This window comes from Chroicocephalus ridibundus, chromosome 16 (assembly GCF_963924245.1).
Source record: "Chroicocephalus ridibundus chromosome 16, bChrRid1.1, whole genome shotgun sequence".
In the NCBI taxonomy this organism is placed as follows: domain Eukaryota; kingdom Metazoa; phylum Chordata; class Aves; order Charadriiformes; family Laridae; genus Chroicocephalus; species Chroicocephalus ridibundus.
This window is the reverse complement of record NC_086299.1, coordinates 11,104,909-11,112,738: the sequence shown is the minus strand read 5'-3', so window position 1 is coordinate 11,112,738 and position 7,830 is coordinate 11,104,909. Positions and strand designations below refer to the sequence as shown.

The 7,830-nt window shown below is 56.2% G+C and overlaps 1 long non-coding RNA gene across 1 annotated transcript; it reads right to left on the bottom strand.

The window, feature by feature from the left end:
• Positions 1 to 212: 212 nt before the first annotated feature.
• On the bottom strand, positions 213 to 6,691 carry LOC134523974 (uncharacterized). The gene is made up of 3 exons (XR_010073456.1): positions 6,506 to 6,691; positions 4,620 to 4,721; positions 213 to 622 (listed from the first exon to the last, which is right to left on the bottom strand). It is a non-coding gene; the product is annotated as an uncharacterized LOC134523974 (long non-coding RNA).
• Positions 6,692 to 7,830: the final 1,139 nt, after the last annotated feature.

Genomic DNA, 7,830 nt, shown 5'->3' with positions numbered 1-7,830 from the left:
TGGGGTTTATCTTTAAAAATAACAACAAGAGCCCAACTTTGCCAGAAAATACCTGCCCGGTGCTGGGATCCTGCATCCTCAGGTGCCTAACTGACAGAACTGGGCATCCGTTGGGAGTTGAGCTGTGTTATCAGACAAAGGGGGATTATGCTGTGAAAACTGCTCGTTGGGGATTGTATATTAACAGGATATGCTCGGCTAGTTGACAGGAAGCAATAAAGTAATTTGAAGGAGACTGGGAGAGAGTGTGTGAGTTCCTGCGTCTGTGTTAAATCACGGCACTAGATAAGCAAACAGCACAGCCCCGGAGCGGGGAGGAGTGCTGCCAAGAGGGAGTTGGCTGGTGCCAGAAGTCTCCAGGAGCTGCCGCAAGTCCAGCTTGAACACAGCGTGGAAACCAGTGGGATTGCAATTGCAACCCTCCCAGCTGCCCGGGGATAGGGTCTTGCGTCAGGCACGTCGGTGGGTCCTGTCGCTTGTCGCCCCGGCTCTGCGCGCGTTCGTGAGTGGAACGAGAGCATCGCTCAGCAGCCAAAAGACCCCGGTGCTCACTTGCAGGAGCCCAGCCCACCGGCCTTTCGGGGGCTCCGGGAAGGAGCTGCTCCTCCCAGCAGATCCAAGCCTGGAGGAGGAAGGGGAGGAGAGCCAGGATGAGAAATACGTGTAACTGCAAGAAACGAGGCTGCGAGAGCTGCCGAGTGAAGGGCGAGACAGACACCGCCTGCAAGAACGAGGGGAGCAAGGAGGGCTGTCGAAAACCATCCGGCACTTCACGTTCAGTGACTGGCCCAGCTTTAGGTTCCCTGCTCGGATCCTGCCCGAGGAAGCGGTGCCTGCGCCGGTGTGTCGGCAAGCACAGCACCCGTCCCTTGCTCACCCTCCCATGTCCCACTGGAATCAAATACAGCAAAAAATCAGCAGCATTTTTCACTCTCGTAGAGGCTTTTCTGGCCTCCAGGAGAGGACATTCGCAGGCCTTCTGGTGCAATCCCTGATCCTTTTCATCAGGGCTATACTTCCACACCCCGTGTGATTGCCAGCGGAGCTTGCAGCCACGCGATATGAGCTCCACGGGACCTACAGCACTCTGCCTGCATTCGGCGGAGGCTGAAGACACTCGAAGCGTGTTCTTCTGAATTGTGAAGTGCACTCTTCAGAATTACAGAAGTAAAAAAAAAACCATCATAGGCCAAAAAGCCCCAACCCTGACTCTTGATGGGGTCATGCGTTCAGGGCTCCTACCTAGGCAGATGGGCAGGAAACTTCCCTCCATAACAGATTGTGCCAAAAACTGTATCTCACTCTGAAGCACCTAACGCTGCCCTTCTCGGAAAAGGTCTCCTGGTGCATAGAGCACCAGCCCACTGTGCCTTAGGCATTCCTGAATCTGACCAACATGTTCTCCGGGAGATGAGCACCAGGGAAGCACTCAGTCCTGCAGCTCTCTATGAGGAGGCTTCCCTGGAAGCTGAGGGCATGATGCAGGTAGCCATCTACATGCATTGGAAAATAAGTCCCTGGCAGTACTTTTCCTGAGCATGTCGGTTGCATTTCGTGGGGCATCACAAGTCCTGCCTTCTGAGGACGCAGTGATGAAGGGCACAAAGGTGGTAGATCACCGGAGGCTGAAATGCTCAGACACGCTGAGGTAGGGCCATGTCCACAAGGTCCTCTTCACCTTTTTCACCACTCCCTCCCTGATCAACACTTGCCCCCATCTGCTGCAGCAGTCAGCGCCTTCACATGAACCTGGCCCTGGGCAATGGTTACAGGCAGTGGCATTTGTGAGCCCCCCGGATGGTGCAGCCCCTGCCTGTGGAGCTGGCTTCCTCATTTTGACCCTAAATCTTGAGGAAACATAAATTCTCCCCCGTGTTCAGTGAGGGACGCTGAACTGAGGTCCAGCAGCTCTGGACCTCGAAGGAGAGCTCCCACCCAAGAGCGTGGCTAAGCACCACACAGACCAGCGGGTCAAGGTGGTCTAGAGATGTTAATGCCTGAATGTTCTTGCATTTAAGGCAAGCGCAGGCTCAGCAGGTGGGTTGGAGAAAATCTCTCTCGTACTGGCCAAGGGATCTGGAGAAGCGGTCGTAAGTACAGAGGGAAGCCCAGGGGCTGGATGGCAGCAGTGGGGCAGGAGAAGGCATGGAGAGCTGTGGGGTGGTCAATGCTGACCTGTCTTGACCTCTCCTGAGCTCTCTGTCTGACCATCAAGGGCGTTAGGGCAGCCCAACAGTTCATTAACATCAGCGCTGGGTGCTGTGGTGTGTGCACACAGAGGACTCTAAAGCCACTTGCTGGCACTCAAACAGCAGCTGTGTGATATCCAGAGCTCAGTCCTCCTCAGTCCATCCGCATGGCTCTCCACTCACATAACCTGCCCGAGCTTCAGCAGGGCGACGGGCACATAAAAGACTGAGAGGGCAGCAGAGGTGGTGGAGTCTTTCCCTGCCTGCTCGTCCCCCAGGACTCCTGGTTCAATGGACATTTATCTGCCAGACCTCTCTCATCTTTGCCGAGAACTGGAAAAGAGAAAACACTTCCTTTCTCTGTCTGCAGCTCTTAGCGACCCTGTTGTGGTTGAATGCATCGGTGGTAGCACAGCCCCGTCTGCACATCCCTCCACGGGAGAGAGCTAGACGGCGGGTGTGCATGGCAGGGGTAGAGGAGATGTGTCTCCCGGCGAGGAGCCGCTTTGCTGCGCGCCTGGGGAAGCGCTCTGCCGCTGCCAGGAGACAGACCCCTCTGCGGGAGGAATGAAAGGCATGGGAAGTTGGGCGAGTTGGGCTGAAGTGAAACAGCTTGTGTGTTTCTCAGCTTTGCAGGAGGAAGCCACCTGTAGGGAGAAAGGAGGTCTGGGCCCATAGGTGGGAATGTACAGCCTTCGCTGGCTTATTTAGCCTTGCAAGAGGAACGGCCTCAGGCTAAGTCAGCTCCTTTCTCTGCAGAGCAATGGCAGGGGAGCCTCTTCCTTTAGATAAGCCGGGCTGTCCTGCATTCAGACAGCACCCCCAGCCCTGCAGTGGAAAGCAGGGCTGACACCTTTTCCTGTGATGGGTCGTGGCATAGGGGAGCTCACAGGGCTGACAGACTGCAAAGAGATAGATGGACACCTTCCACAGGTCGTGTTCGGTGCGTGGGGAGGAGGCACTGCCCACAAGCCGAGGGTTTTGCTCTCTGACTTCACTCACTTCACTTCACTGGTCCCATTGTGCTGACGCTGGATCCCCAGTAGAAAGAGTCACAAACGATGTTCTTGCACGCCTCCTTCTTCCCACGCACCTCACACAATTTTTGGAATAGCCAGGCGGGACAAACACAACTTGTTCTCCCGCCTGTGGAAGAACTGCTCCGGCTGGCTCTTCCAAACGCATCCAGGCCAGCCACAGCTCAAAGTTATCTGATGGTCATGTTTAGCAGCTAAATTGAGCCTATCTGTGAGGACTCACAGTCCTTTCCTTCCACAATTTGAATGGGCCAGGCTGTGCCAGTGAGCCAGCTGGCTAGCTGGAAGGATACATAGGTAGTCCCCAGGGTCTGAGAGATTACACTACCAGCGCAGGTTATTCATTGTGCAGCTCTTTGCATCAGCATCACTCATCAGACCGGTGTGGGTGGCATGCAGTGCCCTTCAGAGAGGCTGTTTATCCTTCATCTTCCTTATCTCCTTCAGTCCGTCGCTGTTTGTGTCTCGCGCTGTCTCACCCTGGAGAGCCATGCACAGACTGTCTGACCTTCATCACCAGCTTGGCACTAGGAGTTACCCGACCTGCTCATGAGTCATTTCTGCATAGAGAACAGCATCCTCCAGATAATGGCCATACCTATTACCATCCACCTCTGATCACAGGGCTGTGGAGCTCCCCAGGTGGGAAGTAGCTGCCACCACTTCACCCCTGCACGCTTTCCTCAGCCACATGCGCGAAAGCCTCGGTGACCCTGATGGGACTGCCCAAGGCAGCCACATCCCAACCTCAGACCCACCCCTGCTCACATCTCTCTGCTTCGCTGCCTCCTGAAGAGGCCTAACACAGCCCGGGGCACCCTGATCCTCTTTGCTTCTCCAGCACTTTGTCCTCCTTCCCTGACATCCCCACCCAGCTGCAGGAAAGAGATGTTCTCCCAGTGCATGACCCAACCACATCACAGCAGAATTGGAAGGGCTCCTGGAGCACTGGCTCCAGGCCACCAGAGAGGAAGGACCACTCCCTGGACTGGACCAGCGCCAGGCTAGGAAGAGACACAAGCTGCCTTAGCTGCAGTAATTAAATCCTCAGCCCATATGAGAGAGAACATCACGTTTTCCCCACTCTCTCCATACTGCTGCAGTATGTGCAAGTCACTGGCATCACTAGAGAAGCACATTAGTCCTCCTCAAGGGAGGCAGAAGACTTAGACTGGGCTTAGGATGCTTGATCTCTGCTCCCTGCTATGTCCAAGCCCAGGCAGGGGCTCCCAGCTCCGCCGGGTGGTCTTTCCAAAAGCGCCCACATCAGCCTAACCTTCCTGCTCCGCTCACCCATGTCCGAGTACTGCAGAGTGTCTGCCCTGAGCCTGGGGAAGCGGAGAGCAAATCCCCGGTGCAGACTGACTCAGTTCAGACGCGTTCCTGTACTCACCAACTCACAATGCAAATGAGAGCTGAGGCCGCCGGACGGGCAGGAAAGAGGTCCAACGAGTGCAAACCCATGGGAGACAGGACGTTTGCGATCCTACAGCACCTGGAAGTGGTATCAATGTGTGTTATTTACTGAGTCACCTTCGTCTGCTTCTAGGGAGGGACAGATAGTTTCTCCAGACCAGAATAAAAGTATCCCTGGATTTCCCCTGCGTTGGGAAGAAACTCGAGTCCTGTTAGCTTTGCTTGGTCTCCGTAGGAGATGAAAGCCCCAGTGAACTAAAGGGCTGCCTTGACAGACACGGGCATTTCCCTCCCCTGCCTGGGTGCCTGGCTCCAGGCTCTGGGAAGCTGCTGTGGCCCCACGCGTGGTTCCTCTGGTGGGGCCGTCAAGTGCTGGCTTCGAAGAAGTGACAGGCAGCTGCTCTCACTCTGACAGCTGGATGGCAGATAGGATCCCATCCTTCTGACTTCATCCACATGAAACATGCCATTACTCTGGCTCCTGAGGGCTGTGTGATGCTGGATGCCCGTCAGCCCACCCAGAGCCCATGAGGCTCCCTAATCACCCGGGGGTTGTGCAGCAGGACTGCGATGCCCCAGCATGGATCGGCTCGTGTGGGATTGAGCACCGTTACGAGCACATTGGCGTCCAAGGGGGCCAGGTCACCTCCAGCCTCCTGCGCTCACCAGTTCCCACCAGGTCCCCACCAGGCGAGGCACCACGGAGGGTGCTCCTCTGTGTGCCCAGAGCCAGCATCACTCGTGCCCAGAGGTGCCAGGCTCTTGCCCTGCCCCAGGAAGGCTTCCCCCCCCATTCCCAACCCATCCCTGGGGGCCAAGGGCGGGCCAGCACTCACACAGCCCCCACCAAAGCTGCGTCCCCCTCCCCCCCGTAAGAGAGACCCCCTCCCCGCAGCATCCGCAGGGCTGCATTTACCGCCAGGCTCTGCACCGGCGTGGCACGGCCTTTCTTCCTATTCATCCCTTTCTCACTCCCTGAATGCGCTTTGCTTGCTTTGGCGGCGTGGGGCAGGGAGAGCCCCTCTCCCCCTCCCCGCTCCTGGGGATCCCCCCCGGCAGATGGGGCCGGGATATGAATGTGCACACAGCGAAGCCCCTAAGAGGATTTGCTGGCGCCCCTTTCATTGCAAGCCTTTGTGTGTTGCTCCGCTGCGGTGGGACGCCCCCGAGTTCTCCCCCGGCTTCTCTCCTTTCCACTCCAGAAGAAAAGAAAGTGCCTATAAAGGCCTTGTTTGTCCGACTTGTTTGAGGGGACCATATTGCTGTAGGTGCCGCGGGTCCCTGCGTGACAGCGTCGCCCCTTTGAGAAAGGGTGACGTGCGGCTCCCTCCTGGGAGGGTCCGAGCGGGCGGCTTAGCCAGGCGCTGGGAAAAAAAGGTTTCAGTTGCATTTCAATGTCCATTGAACCCTGAATCCCCGGCGATGGTTTTTCCAGGGGCTCTGCAGACAGACAAAGCCCTGCAAGGGCCACCGAGGCAGAGGCTGGGAAGACGCTGCCTGTCCGGCGGCGGGAGGACGACCTGCCAGCCCCCCAAAATCCCATCCGGGAGAGCTGAGCAGGGCCGGCAATGTTGCTTTTCCTATGACATCTAGTGGTAAAGCCAGGGAAGGAGGAAAATGTCGGCTGGGTTTTCCTGGCTCGAGCACGGCCGTCTCCTGCTGCGGCATTTTGCCCATTGTGTTGCAGCAGACGGTCCTCAGCGAAGGGGGGAGCAAAACCGAGCTGCACAAAAGCCTCAGCAGCTCAGGGACGTCCAACGGTCCACCCCGAAACGTGCGCTTGCCCCTCTGCCTTGTCGCGGATTGTCGGGGCGAACGACAGGGCCCTGGGCTGGAAATGGAAGTACGCGCCAGCACACCTACCGCCCGTCTCACGCCGGTCTGTGTTCCAACATGTCCCCTTGCTGGCTTGCCAGCTGCGCCAAGGCAGTTATAGGACATGTATGTCGGGCCTGGGAGCATTCCCAGTGCAAGTGTCGTGCATGCCCTGCGTCTCGCGGACAAACGTTTGGGGCAGCCGGAGGTGAAGTGACCGTGCACTGCAAAGCATGGCTCTGAGGGCGCTTGCCGGGCGTCTCGCCCCAGCTAAGGTGGCCTCCGAGCTTGCATGGTCCTGGCAGGGGGGTGACGGGCTGGCTGAGGCTGAGTCACAGCCTGGGTTGCTCACTGTTTAACCAAATTGCGTAAAGGTGGCGGCAAGAGCTTCAATACCTTACCAGACGCTGGAAAATCCACTCTGGAAAGCACACCCTGAGGAGGTTAATCATTAATGTCTCCACTGCAGGGTTTCAGGGCAATTTCTGACTAGTTACTACACACCAGACGATCCACGTTGCTGGACCATGAGCTGCCAATAGGTGATGAGCATTGTCCCAGGCCAAAAGGGACCACTGAGCCCAAACCTTCTTTTGCGCAGCCTGCCTCCTGCAGCAGGTCACCTTCACTCGGCAAACGGGGCATGCAGGAAGGATGCACCTGCAGATGCATCAGGGCGTGAGGACTGCAGGACCACACTGACAGTCGGACTTTGAGGACAGAAGAAAGGATGAAGGACGGTGCTCTGGTGGTCCTGCATGGAGGCAGAGCTGCTGTAACCTCCACTGCAGCTCGCGGGCTGCGTCAAGAAGCTGTGCCAAGTAGTTGTGCCACACCGTGAGCAGCCAGACATGCAGCTGAACGTGGACCATCGGGCTGGAGGTTGATCTTCCACGTCTGAAAATTGCTGGAGGAAACCTGCAGGTTGGCAGGGAGGGGGCACTGCCTGTCTCCTCTGACATTTATTTCAGTCACACAAGAGATGTTGCAGCAAAACTACAGGCAAGGAAAGAACTTGGACACTAAATGAGAAATGTGACTTTAGGCAAATAGTGGTTATTTGACAGCACACCCACATTTTAATGCTGGTAGGAAAAAAAAATGAGAAAAACCCAGAATAACACGAGCTGCCTTTAAAAATTAAATACATGGAATCCAGAATCAGAAACCAAAATTCGTTAATAATAAATGGGTGATGCTTCTGTCTTCTGGGGCTCAGGGTGCTCAGATGCTCTAGTAGAGGTCCTTGGGGTCACGAAGGTGCAATACTCAGACACATCTGATGTTCCTGTAATGCATTTTACTAGGGGAAAAAAACAAGGGAAAAGGCTGAAAATGGAGAATGAACTACACAAAACCCTGATGGGAGCCAC